We start from the raw sequence: 15,000 nt of genomic DNA on the forward strand, positions 1-15,000 counted from the left end.
AGAAACCATATGCCTAGGAAAGGCAAAGGTCACAGACAGCCTCAAAACCAAGGAATCAGACTAGCTTCATGTGAAAGGGACAGAATTCAAAATGAAAAGAGATACTTATTTTCCAAATTCCTACAAACAGAAGGCAAGCTGGGAAACTACTCAGCTTAAAGAAGATCATTCCTTATAACTTAAAAAAAATACACACACACACACACACACACACACACACACCCCGTTCAGAGGGAAGAGCCAAGAGCCCACGAAGGAGCACTAAACCCTAATCAAGAAACAGGCAACAAATGCCTGGCTAGATTTCAGAACTCCTATAGAATTGTCATCACTATGTATTTCTTGTTCTCCCTGGTTTGTGAATGGGAGTTCTCCAGCCTTCTACCTTGTGCTGGCTGGATGGCTGGGGGTGGAGGGAATAACTTGATCCTTTAGTTCACAGGTGTTTGGACTGGAAAGCACTCCAAGGAAGCCTCAACTACACCTGGATATGATTTTTATTCAGTTTTTTGAAAGATTTTATTTATTTATTTTTCAGAGAGAGAGCAAAAGAAGAGGAGTGGCAGGCAGAGGGAGCAGCAGACTCCCCACTGAGCAGGGAGCCCAATATGGGACTCAATCCAGGATCCTGGAATCATGACCTGAGCCAAAGGCAGACGCTTAACCAATGGAGCCACCCAGGCATCCCTGATTTTTATTAAGTTTATTGAGGTATAATTGATGCACAAATAAACTGTATTCATTTAAAATGTAGAGTTTGATGAGTTTTGGCAAATACCTGTATAACCACCACAATAAAGATACAGATTCTTTCCATTGCACCTAAAAGTTCCCTTGAGCTCCTTTGTTATCAATCTTCTGTACCCAGACAACCTCCATTTAGTAGAATCTCATGTATATGGAATCAAACAGCATATACATTGGTAAATCTGGCTTCTCTCATTGATGAAAATGTTTTTTAGATTCTGCCATATTGTTACATGTATCAAAAATTCATTTCTTCGGCCAACTGGGTGGCTCAGTTGGTTAAGCATCCAACTCTTGGTTTCAGCTCAGGTCATGACCTCATGGGTTGTGAGATGCAGCACTCAGGGGGAGTCTTCCTGAAAGATACTCTCCCTCTGCCCTTCCTTCCACTTGCTCACATGCTGTCTCTCTCTCTCTCTCTCAAATAAATAAATCTTTGTTTTTAAAGTTCACTTATCTTTATTGATCAGTATTCCCTTTTATGAATGAACCATAATTTGCATATTTATTCATGTGCTGATGGACATATAGATTGTCTCCACATTTCGGATACTATGAAAAAAGCTGCTATGAACATTCAACTATTTACTTGGATATACGTTTTCATTTCTCTTGACTAAATAACAGAATTATGGGATCATATGGTAAGTTATCCTGAACTTTTTAAGAAAGTGACAAACTGTTTTTCAAAGTGATTGTGCCATTTTACATTCCCAGTAACACTGTAGGAGCCTTCCCATTTGATCACATCATCACCATATATGGCTTTCACAGTCTTTATCATTTCAGCCATTTGAATGTGTGTTTGGTGGTATCACACTGTGCTTGATCATGGTCATTCCTCTAATCAAATATGATGCTCACCATCTTTTCAGACATGTCTATTAGTTATTGATATATTTTCTTTTGTGAGGTACCTGTAAAATCTTTTGCACATTGGGTTATCTACTATTTCTTGAATTGTAAAGAGTTCCTCACATATTCTAGACACAAGCCCTTTGCCAGATATTTGTATTTAGAATATTTTCTCCCATTATGTGCCTTGTCAGGTTATTTTCCAAATGATGTCTTTCAAAAAAAAAAGTTTCAATTTTGATAGTCCAGTTTATAACTTATTCCTTCACTGTGGGTTTTTTTTTTTTTAATATTCTATTTTAGAAATCTTGCCTACTCACAGGTCATCAAGATCTTTGTTTTCTTTTAAATGTTCTCTAGTTTTGGGGCAACTGGGTGGCTCAGTCAGTCAACTGTCTTCCTTCAGTTCAGGTCATGATCCCAGGGTCCTGGGATCAGCCCCACATCAGGTTCCCTCCTCAGTAGGGAGTCTGCTTCTCCCTCTGCCTCTCCCGGTGGCTTGTTCTCTCTCTCTCTCTCTCCCTCTCTCAAATAAATAAATAAATCTTGGAAAAAAAAAAAAAGTTCTCTGGTGTTAAGCATTTTTGACCCATTTCATTTTTTCCCATATGGATATCCAGTTGTTCCCCCATAATTTGATTTAATTCCTTTTATTCCATTCCATCTTTGTGGGAAATCAACCGAACATATATGTGCAGATGTATTTCTAGAATTTCTGTTCTAATCTATGGCTTTATCTATCTTCTCACCAACACTGATATTTCTATTACTGTAGCCTTAATTCTAAAAATCAGGAATGTTAAGTCCTCTTTCTTTTCTTTCCTTAATTTCTTTTGAATCTTAATTGCTTTTGTTTTTAATGGATAACTTAAATCAAGGAGGGGTAAGTTCCCCTCTATTCCTAATTTGTTGAGAGTTTTTATCATGGATGGTTATTGCATTTTGCTAAACACTTTTTCTGCATCCACTGAGATGGTGACATGATTTTTCTTTCTTGTTTATGTGATGAAATATATAGATTTTCAAGTGCCAAAAACCTTCATATTCCTGGGAAAAACCCCATACATTCACGATATACTATCCTTCTTATCCTCCTTCTGCATACAATTTGCTAATTAAGAATGTTTAAGTGTTCTTGATTTAAACATACTGCATACCAGTTTGCAGTTTTATGTTCTTATAATGTCTTCGTCTTCTTTTGGAAACAACATAACACTGAATTAACAATTCCCAAAATTTGGGAAGCATTCCTTCTTCCTCTATTTCCTGGAAAAATTTCATGTAGGATATTTCTTCCATAAAAGCCTGATAAAATTCACCAAGGAAGCCACCTGGGTTTGGAGATTTCTTAGTGGAAAGGTGGTTAATTATGAATTAAGTTTCCTTGGTAGATAACAGGGCCATTCAAATTTCCCATTTCTTCTTGAGTCACTATTGGTTCTTTGTCTTTCAGGGAACGTGTCTACTTAAAGTTTTCAGTGATACAAAATTATTTATATTATTCTCTTATTATATTCTTAATGTGTGCAGGATCCATATGGTGTCTCCTTTTCATTCTTGATACGGTTAATTTGTGGGTTTTTTTTTTTTAATTTTCAATCGTGGCAAAATACACATAACATAAAATTTACTATCTTAATTTTTAAGTATACAGTTCAGTGGCATTAAGTACATTCCTAGGGGTACCTGGGTGACTCAGTTGGTTAGGCATTGGACTCTTGGTTTTGGCTCAGGGCATGATCATAGGGTCCTGGAATCAAGTCCTGCATCTAGCTCCATGCTGAGCATGGAGTCTGCTTGTCCCTCTCCTTCTGCTCCTCCCCCAATTCATGCTTTCACACCCTCTCTCTAACAAATAAAATCTTTTAAAAAAAAACAGTATATGCCTATTGCTGTGCACCCATCACTACCATCCATCTCTAGAATGTTTTCTTCTTCCCATACTGAAACTCTTACCCATTAAATAACTCCCCATTCCTCTCTGCCTACAGCCTTTGGCAAACACCATTCTACTTTTTGCCTTCACGAATCTGAGTACTTTAGGTAACTCACAGAAGTGGAAACATACATTATTTATCTTTTTGTGATTGGCTTATTCTCCCTAGCATAACATCTTCAAGTTTCATCCATGCTGTAACATGTCCAAATTTCCTTCCTTTTTAAGGCTCACTTATCTTCCATTGTATGTATATACCACATTTTCTTCCCATTCATCAACTAATGAACACTTGGAATTCTTCCACATTTTGGTTGTGCAAATAATATCATGAACGTGGGTGTACAAATCACTGTTCAAGTTCCTATTTTCAATTCTTTTGGATTTGTTCAATCATATGGTAATTATTTTTAATTTATTTGAGGAATTGCCACATTATTTTTCATAGTAGCCTATACCATTTTACATTTCCACCAAGAACGCACAAGGGTCTCAATATCTCCACATCCTTGCTAACAATTTCTGGGGCTCTTTTTTTAAATAGTAGTCATCCTAATAGGTGTAAGGTGATATCTTGGTGTGTTTTTGATTTGCATTTCCAGAATGATTACTGATGTTAAGCATCTTTTCATGTGTTTTATTGGCTATTTGCCTATCTTCTTTGGAGAAATGTCTATTCGAGTTATTTCACCCATTTTTTGACAAGGTAGTTTTTTGTTGACATGGAGTTGTAGAAGTTTTTTGTTTGTTTTGTTCTTTTAAGAGTGAGGGCATACGTGTGTGCGCCAGGGGGCAGAAGGGCAGAGAAAGGAGAGAATCTTAAGCAGACTCCAAGATGAGCTCGGGGCCCAACTCAGGGCTCAGTACCATCACACCAAGATCATGACCTGAGCCAAAATCAAAAGCTGGATGCCTAACTGAGTTACCCAGGCATCCCAAGTTGTAGAATTTTTTAATTTATTATGAAAATTAACCGTGTTTCAATTTGCAAATATTTTCTCCCATTGCATGGGTTGTCTTTTCATTCTGTTGATTACATCCTTCGATATGCAAAAGTTTTTAATTTTGATGTAACTCAATTCATCTATTTTTCTTTGCTTTTGGTGTCATATCCAATAAATCACTGCCAAATCCACTTTTGTGAAGCTTCTCCCCTATATTTTCAACTAAAAGTCTTATAGTTGTAGCTCTTATGTTTAGGTCTTTGATCCATTTTGAGTTAATCTTTGTATACAGTGTAAGGTAAAAGTTCACCTTGATTCTTTTGAATGTGTTTTGCATCCAGTTTTCCCCACACGGTTTGTTGAAAAAGCTGTCCCTTTCCTATTGAGTGCTCTTGGCACCCTTGACAAAAACAATTTGGTCATATATGCAAGGGTTTATTTCTGGGGTCTCTATTCCGGTATGTTATTCTATATATATAGATCTGTCTTTAGGCTAATACCACTGTTTTGATTACCGTGGCTTTGCAATAAATTTTGAAATCAGGAAGAGTGAGAACTCCTCTTTTCCAGGATTGTTTTGGCTATTCATTGTCACTTGAGATTCCATATGAATTTTTGAATGGATTTTTGTATTTCTGGAGGGGAAAAAAACATGGAGAAAAAAACCTGGAATCTTGATAGTATTGCATTGGATTCATATATCACTTTGAGGAGTATTGGCATCTTCACATATTAAGTCTTCCATGAGCACAGGATGTATTTCCATTTCTAGTGTCTTCCTTAATTTCTTTCTGCAACATTTTATAGCTTTTCACCTCCTTAATTAAGCTTATTCCTAAGTATTTTATTCTTTTTTGAGGCTATTGTAAATGGAATTGTTTTCTTAATTCTATTTCAGATTGCTTACTATTAGTATATAAAAAATACGACTGATTTTTTTGTTGTGTTGGTTTTGTATCCCACTGCTTTGTTGAATTTATTAGTTCTAATAGTTTTTTATGGGGTGTGTACGGTTTTTTATGTATAAAATCATGTCACCTGTGAATACAGATGACTTCTTTCTTTCCAATTTGGTTCCCTTTTATTTCTTTTTCTTGCCTACTTGCTCTGGCTAGAACTTCTAGAATTGTGCTGAATAGAAGGGACAAGAGTGGGAATCATTGTCCTGTTCCTGAGGAGGAAAGTCTGTATTTCAATGTTAAGTATAATGTTGGCTATCCGCTTTTCATATGTGGACTAATATTTTGAGAAAATTTCCTTCTATTTCTAGTTTGTTAAGTGTTTTTTTAATCATGAAAGGATATTAAATTTTGTCAGATACCTTTTCTTCATCAATTGAGATGATCATGTGGGTTTTTTCCTGTCATTCTATTAATGCAAGTATTATATTGATTGAGTTTCTTATGTTGAAACTTGCATTCCAGGAATATCCCACTTGGTCACAGTATATAATCCTTTTAATGTGCTTCAAAATTTTATTTGCTAGTTGTGTTTCTTTCTTTTCTTCTTTCCTTCTTTCTTTTTTTCTTTCTTTTAAGAATTTTACATCAATATTCATCAGGGAAATTGGTCTGTAGTTTTTCAGTACTGTCTTTGTCTGGCTTTGGTATCAGGGTAATGCTTACCTCATGTCATGAATTGAACGTGTTTCCTCCTCTTCAATTTTTTTGGAAGAGTATAAGGATTGGTGTTAAATATTCTTTAGATGCTCAAGAAAATTCACCCATGAAGCCATCTGGTCCTAGGCTTTTCTTTGTCGTGAGACTGTTAAATATTCCTTCAATCACCTTACCAGTTACAGGTCTTTTCAGATTTTCTATCTCTTCATGATTCACTCTTTGCAGATTGTGTTCCCAATAATTTGTCCATTTCATCTGGTTTTCCCATTTGTTGGCATGTATTTGCTCATCATGCTCCCCTATAATCCTTTCCAATTCCATAAAATCAGTTGTAATATCTCCTCTCCCATTTCTAATTTCAGTTATTTGAGTTTTCTTTCTTTTCTAGTCAATTCAGCAAAAGTTTGTCAAATTTGTTGATTTTTTTTTTTTTAAGAAAGCTACTCTTGGTTTTATTTTTTCCCTGATGTTCTTCATCCTCCATTTTTGGTCACTGCTTTAATTTTTATTATTTCCTTTTTTTCTGCTAAGTCTGAAGTTTGTTTCTCTTTTTCCACTTCCTTAAGATGCAAATTTAGGTTGTCAATGTGAGATCTTTCTTCTTTTTTAATGCAAGCTTTTACAGCTACAAATTTTCCTCTTAGCATTGCTTTCACAGAATCTCACAAGTTTTGGTTCATTGTGTTTTCATTTGCATTTATCTCAAGATATTTTCCTATGTCCCTTTTGATTTCTTCCTTACTCATTGCCTGCTCAGAGTGAGTTATTTAATTTCCATACCTTTATGAATTTTCCAGTTTTACTTCTGCTACTGACTTCTAGTTTCCCCATATTTTGATCAGAAAAATATACTGTGTGATTTCAATTTTTCAAAATTTATTAAGAATTTTTGTAGACTATCGTATGATTTACCCTAGAGAATATTCTATGTGCCCTTGAGAAAAATGTGTATTCTACAGTTGTTAGGTGATTTGCTCTGTGTATATCTGCTTGGTCCCATTTGTCCATAGTTTTTCAAGTCTCCTATTTCTTAATTACTCTTCTGTCTGATTGTTCTACCCATTATTGAATAAGGGTTGATGTTTCTTACTATTATTTTAAGAGCTATTTCTCTCTTCAGTTCTGTCAATGTTTGCCTCATATATTTAGGACTTCTGAGGTTTGGTGCAATCTATAATTGTTAAATCTTCCTGGTGATTGAACCTTTTATCATAATATAATGTTCTTCTTTGTCTCATAACAGTTTATTTAAAGTCCATTTTATATGATATATAGCCACCTCTGCTCTCCTTGGGTTACTATTTACATGGAATATCTTTTTTCATCCTTTCAATTTCAATGTGTGTGTCCTTAGATCTAAAGTGAGTCTCCTATAAACAGCATATAGTTGGATTCTTCTACACCATGACTTTTCATTATGGAGTTTAACACATTTACATATAAAGTACAATTAGTGACGGACAAAGACTCCTGCCATTCTGTTATCTTCTGTATTCTTATAACTTCTTTGCCTCTCATTTCCTTCTTTACTGCCTGCCCTTTCTATTTAGTTGACTTTTTGTAGTGACATGTTTTGATTCCCTTCTCATAGCTTTTTGTGTATATTTTCTCTGTGGTTACCAGGAAGATCTCTCTCACACACACACACACACACACACACACACACACACACATCCTATAGTTACAACAATACATTTTAAACTTCAATTGGATACAAAACCTCTACTCCTTTACAGCTCCAGGTCTCTCCCCACAGCTTTTTGTTACTTATACCATGTACTCATTAACACATATTTATGATTATTTTATGCACATTTCTTTATACTCCTATTAAAAACAAAAAATGGAATTATAAGCCAAAATTAAAATTCTACAGGATTTTATATTTATCCCTATATTTCTTATTTGATCAGTCTGACCAGAATTTATCAATTTTATTTAGCTTTTCAAAAAAAAAAAAATCAATGCAGGACGCCTGGGTGGCGTTAAGTGTATGCCTTCCGCTCAGGTCATGATCCCAGAGTCCTGGGATCAAGACACGCCTTAGGCTCCTTGCTCAGCAGGGAGCCTGCTTCTCCTCCTGCCTAATGCTGCCCCTGCTTGTGTGCGTGCGCGCGCTCTCTCTCTCTCTGACAAATAAAATCTTAAAAAAAAAAAAAAATCAATGCTTGTTTGTTTCATTAATGTTTCTCTACTGCTTTCTGTTGCATTGATTTCCACTCATCTATTTTTTGCCTTCACTGTGTTTACATTGGGTCCACTCACCTTATTTTTCCAGCTTCCAAAGGGGGTAGCTGTGATCACTGATTTTACATATCTCTTCTTTTCTTTTTAAAGATTTTTTTTTTTTTTTTAATTTTAGAAAGAGAAAGCGAGAGTGTGTGCACAAACTGGGAGGTGCGGCAGAGGGAGAGAAAGAATCTTAAGCAAACTCCATACTGAGCATCGAGCTTGACACTGGGCTCAATCCCAGGACCCTGAAATCATGACCTGAGCTGAAATCAAGAGTCGGACAATTAACGACTGAGCCACCCAGGAACCCTGATATCTCTTTACTGTTACAAGCATTAAAAACTCTAAATTTCCCTCTAAGCATTGCCTCAGCTATACCTCATAAATTTTCCATTTTCCTTACTTTTTGTTTGAAAATATTTTCTAAATTCTCTTGTGAGAATCTCTTCTTTCTTTTTGTTCTTTTTTAAAGATTTTATTTATTTATTTGACAGACAGAGATTACAAGTAGGGGGAGAGGCAGGCCGAGAGGAAGACAGAGAGAGGAGGAAGCAGGCTCCCTGCTGAGCAGAGAGCCTGACGCGGGGCTCTATCCCAGGACCCTGGGATCATGACCTGAGCCGAAGGCAGAGGCTTTAACCCACTGAGCAACCCAGGTGCCCCTCTTGTGATTTCTTTCTTAAACAATGGGTTGCATAGAGGTGATTTTTTTGAGGACACCTGGCTGACTCAGTCAGTGGGGCAAGCAACTCTTGATCTCAGGGTTATGAGTTCGAGCCCCACATTGGGTGTGGAAATCATTTAAAATTAAATCTTTTTTTAAAAGTAGGTTTTTTAAATTTATAAATGTTTGAGGGCTTTTCTGGATGTGCAATACTTTTATTACTCATTTCTCATTAAGTTCAAATAAGGACAGAATATATACTCCATGTCCTTCATCTTCTGAGACCAACTGAAATTTTTCTTATGACCCAGAGATGACCTACCTGGATGAACATTCCGTGTGCACTTACCAGATATATAATCCGTACTTAGTGGGTGGGGTATTTTATAGATGTCAAGAACACTGAGGTGGGTCAGTGCATTTTTTCAAGTCCTCTATCATTATTGGTTTTTCTGCTACATCAGAAAAGATGTTAAAATCTGCAACATTTGTGGATTTATTTCTCCCTTTAGCAGTTATGTTTTGCTTCATGTTTTCGAAGCTTTACTATTTGCTACACGCACATTTATAATTGTTATGTCATGCTTATGAACTGACCCTTCTGTCATTAGAAAATTATGTTTGTCTCTAATAGTTCTCCTTAGCTTACTGCCTAGTTAACTGACATTTAATATAGCCATTCCAACTTCCTTATGCTTGTTTTCATTTTACATCTCTTTACATTCTACATCTCTTTCAATTTACTTGTCTTTGTATTTTAAAGTATGTCTCTTATAGATAATACACAGTTTGTTCTTGCTTTTTTAATCCAATATATCAATCACTGCCTTTGGCTTGGACTATTGAAACTATTTACATATAATTTAACTATTGGTATGGTTCTATTTAGTCTGCCATTTTGCTATTTGTTTTCTATTTGTCCCATCTGCTCTTTGTTCCCCTGTTCTTCCTTCCCTATCTTCTTTTGTGTTGACTACTTTACTATATTCCATTTTAATCCCTCTAGTTATATTTCTTCCTGGTTATAGGTCTTTCTATTCTATTTTTTAATACTTGTTCTAGGTATATGTTATACAACATCTAATATGACTCCCTATGATCCCCATCTTCTGGTATTCGTGCCCTTGTATAAGCCCTTTTCCTAAACTGTACAATGAATCTAGTAATTTACTTCTAATAACCTGAATCTAACACAAGTGGTAGGATATCGCTTCCAAGATTAGTTTACAAAAAGACTCTTGCTTATCATCTCTAATGCAAGCCAGCGACCACGCTGCATGCTGTCCATTGGAGAAGTCTAAACAACAAGAAACACAAGGAAGCCTCTGAATGAAAGCCGTAAGACTGAGACCCTCAGACAAATACCCCACAAATACTTGGACTACAGCTTTATAAGAGAACCTGAGCCACAAATCTCAGCTAAGTCATGTCCACAAGATAATAAATGTTTATTGTTTTTAAGCTGCTAAGACTTGGAGTAATTTGTTATGCAGCAATAGACAACAACTAATATGGATTTTGGTACTTGGAAGTGAGATAGTGCCTAAAAACTTGGAAATGTCAAGTGAACCAGATAGTGGTGGGCGTCTGGAAGGACTCTGAATAGTATGCCAGAGAAAGACAAAATTGACTTGAAGAAGCTGTAGGCAGAAATCTGGAATTTGAGGACACTGCCAGTAAGAGCTCAAGATTAAATGAGAGAGACGTTAATAAAAACCAGAGGGAGAGGGATCCTTTTTATACAGCAGCAGAAAGCCCACTATCACCTTCAGTAACATGTAAAATAGAAAATGTTGTTAATAAATTAGATAAGTGATACAGTGAATGAGATTTCCAAACAAAGTATTTCTTGGTGCCTACAATAAAATGCAAGAGGAGAGTAACAAATTAAAAGAAAAAAGAACAAGGGCTTCATGGTTTTAAAAATTTTCAGTCTCCAGCTGGCAAAAGATGCTAAAGTAAGAAATGGCATCCAAGTGAAGTTTGGGCACTGCCTTGAAATACAGTAGAAATGAAAAACCTTTTTATAAGATCAAAAAGATTAAAGGTGGTACATCAGAGTACTATACAGACACATAGAGACCTTTAAAAAGATTAAGCCTATTCCATACAGATTCTCTCAATCAAACAATGAAGTCTCCAGAAAGGTTAAGGTCATTGCCCTCAATCTTCTCCCAGGGAACCCAACATAGAAAGGGACTCTCAATGAGATTAATATAGGTAGATTTTGTCTAATGGAATGAACATGAATGAGATGTTTAGGAGGTCTACAAAGTTTTTGAGATAATCATATCAGCAAAATCACTGCTTCCCTGGACTGAAAAGATAGAATACAAAATTAGAAGGGGTCAGTGGACCCCCAAAATTCTTCTGGAAGGAAGCAGGTTGAGAAAACTACTCAGCTGCAAATATGTGCTCTCTTCCATGAAAAAGGAAGAACTCACAAGATGGAATCAAGAACCCAGTGGGAAGAGCCAAGAGACATGGAATATTATTCCAAGGTCTGGACCCTTAACTAAGGAATTTTTAATGTTTGCCTAACTAGATTTCAAAATTGCTATGGACCAATGACTGCTTTGTGCCTCCCATTATTCTCCTTTTTAGAAATGTCTATAATGATTATTGTTAGTTGGGTGTGTGGGGAGAAAGTAACTATTAGAACAGACATTTCTCCAAAGATATACCAATGACCATTAAGGTCATGAAAAAATGCTCAACACAGTTATTAGGGGAATGCAAATTAAAACCACAATGCAATACTACCCATGCCCATTAAAATGATCAAAATCAAAAACACTTACATAATACCAAGAGTTGAAGATGTGAAAAACTGAAACATTCATACATTGTTAATGGGGATATAAAATGGTACTGCCACTTTGGAACATGGTTTGATATTTCCCTTAAAAAGTTAACTATACACTTATCATAACCCACTGCTAGATATCCACCCAAAAGAAATGAAAAACACCTGTTCAAAGAAAAATTCACAATATGAATGCCCACAGCTGCATTATTCATGATAAACTATGGATACATGCAAATGAATTTCAATAATAATGCACAAAGTAAAAGAACCAAATGCATAAGACTACATACTTTATGATTCCACTCATGAAATTTCTAGAAAAGACAAAACTATAGAGACAAAAAGCAGATCACTGCTTGCCTGATTCTTGGAGCTTAATTCCTTATTATAAAGATATTAATTCTTCCCAAATTGACTTACAAACTCAATACATACACAGTCACAATCTCAACAGAGGGGTGTGTGTGTGTGTGTGTATAAACTGGCAAGCTATTTATAAAATTTAAATGAAAATGCAAAAAACCAAGGTAAGCACATACTATACTACTAAAAATCAAGATTTATTTCAAAGCTACAGTAATTAAAGCAGCATAGACTAGCACATGGATAGACAAACAGACAAATGTAGGAGATAAGAGTCCAGAAACAAACCCACACAAGCCAGATTTCCTAGTTTACAATAATGACGCCAACTACAGCAGAGGGAAAAGAATAGGGTTTTATTTTGGAGGGGGGGTTGTTTTTTGTTTTTTAAGGTGCTATATCAAATGGCTATCTGCTATCCTGGGCCAGTGGCGGGCAGGGGTGTGGTGCGAGCCCTACCTCACTTCATATGTAAAAATCAATTACAGATGTGGCACATGCCTAAATGAGAAAGATAAAATTAGAAAGCTTTAAGAAGCTAACACAGACAAGTATCTCCATAATCCTGGGATAGATAAGGCAAGTAATCTTAAACAGGACACACACAAACAAACACAAATGATATCAGAGACAAATAACAAATAAAACTACATTATAACTTAGTAACATTCAACAGAATACACAGTGAAAGGAGAAGATATGTGCCATACATGTATCAATAAACAATTTGTATGCAGAATATATAAAGAATTATGACAAACCAATACAGAAAAGACTGACAAACCATTTTTTATTAAAAAGAAATAGGAACTTCACAAGAGAGGACTTCCAAATGGCCAACAAGCACGGAGAAAAGTGCTCAATGTCATTAGTCATGAGAGAAAATGCAAGTTAAAACGCCATCCTAGAATTGCTAAAACTAAAAGAAACTGACAAACCAAGTGCTGGGAAAGATGGAGAGCCACAGACTCCGAAGTCCTACTACGGAAATATAAATTGCTATAACCATATGGGAAAATTCTTTGGCAGTATCTGCTGTAATTACACTTCCAAGTCAACATAGCGTACATATGTGCACTAAAAGACATGTAAAAGAATGTTCACAGCAGAATTATTTCTAATAGCCAAAACCTGGAAAAACCCAAATGCCCAGTAACAGTAGAATGGATATATAAATGTGATATATTCACACAGTAGTAAAATTAAAAAAAAAAAAATCCGTTGCTAAATGCAACAATATGAATCGATCTCCCAAAATAATGTTGAGCCAATGAAGCTAGAAAAAAGTGAACATACTTTATGAATCAGTAACAGTTAAAACTAATCTATAGTGATATAATGCAGAATAGTGGTTACTTGGCAGAGTGGAGATGATAAATGACTGCAAAGAAGCAAGACAAAGACAAAGGTTTCTGGAGAGCCGATGATGTTCTCTATCTTGATTTAAAAGGTGGTTTATAAAGGTATTCATTTTGTAAAACTTCATCAAGCTTTAGACATGAGATTTTGTGTCTTGTTGTATGTTACATGTTGATTTTAGAAGTTTGCCACAAAGACTGAACTACAGCTACATTATTAACATGGATGAATCTGAGAAATATGGTGAGAAAAAGAAGCTTCAAAATAATATAAAAAGTATGGTCCCACTTATATAACGTTCAAAAAAATAAAATGCCAAGAAATGATTAACATAAAAGACAGGACAATGCTCCTCTCAGGAGACGGGAAGAGGAGCCAACAGAGAAGGACACCCGAAGGTCTCCTGGAGTACTATAACATGATGTTTCTTGGGTGTGCCAAAAGGATAGAGATGTTTATTTTGTAATTGTTCTTTAAAGTGTACCTGTATATTCTTGTACACTTTTTACATGTATGCTGTTTCAAAGTTGTAAAATATCACAGAGTTGTACAACTCGGCACAACTACTGCATTATAAATGATCAGAAAATTAAAGCAAGAACTAACTAGATTTCATGTCTTTGCATTAATCTGAGCAGTGGGTCATAATGTTACACAACCATCTGAAGAACTGTCTTCTAAGGGTATTGCTAAATATGAATGAAACATAAAAATAAATAACAACAATTAATAATGCAGTAAACTATCAAATAACATTGAAAATAAGAAAATACAAATAACTTTCAATGACCCATAACATACTTATTTTAATTTTTCAAAGGGAACTCTATTAGGAATAAAAAGAAAAACTAAATGAAAAAAAAAAAAAATTAGATGCTTAACAAAACTAAAAAATGACCAGAGTCATAGACTAAAGACTTCATGTTTTCCCCATTTCCTACCTTAAAATAACACATGTAATTTTAAAAATTAAAAATAAAAACTGTCCTTAAAAATCATACAATTAAGTAAACATTTAATAATAGATCTCTGGTTTAATAGCACAACACTTAGTATTTTTATTCCCTTAAAATTAAGATTTATAGTAATATAAGCTTACTGTCATCTTTTTTTGTTTATTAAAAGGACAATCAGGGGTGCCTGGGTGGCTCAGTGGGTTAAGCCGCTGCCTTCGGCTCAGGTCATGATCTCAGGGTCCTGGGATCGAGTCCCGCATCGGGCTCTCTGCTCGGCAGGGAGCCTGCTTCCCTCTCTTTCTCTCTCTGCCTGCCTCTCCATCTACTTGTGATTTCTGTCAAATAAATAAATAAAATCTTTAAAAAAAAAAAAAAAAGGACAATCAAAACTGTTCAATATTATAATCTCACAAAAAGAAACTTGCCTGTGAAATAAAAAGATGCTGTTACAAAGCCCTACTCCTTAAAAATTTTTTTAGAAAGTGACTATGTTTGTAAAAAATCTGACTCACTTTA

At 35.3% G+C, this 15,000-nt stretch overlaps 1 protein-coding gene across 7 annotated transcripts in view; it reads right to left on the reverse strand.

The window, feature by feature from the left end:
• Nucleotides 1–15,000, reverse strand: part of CEP112 (centrosomal protein 112) — a 461,470-nt gene that overhangs the window by 423,774 nt on the left and 22,696 nt on the right. The gene's annotated exons all lie outside the window — the stretch shown is intronic.

Source organism: Mustela nigripes, chromosome 16 (assembly GCF_022355385.1).
Source record: "Mustela nigripes isolate SB6536 chromosome 16, MUSNIG.SB6536, whole genome shotgun sequence".
In the NCBI taxonomy this organism is placed as follows: Eukaryota; Metazoa; Chordata; class Mammalia; order Carnivora; family Mustelidae; genus Mustela; species Mustela nigripes.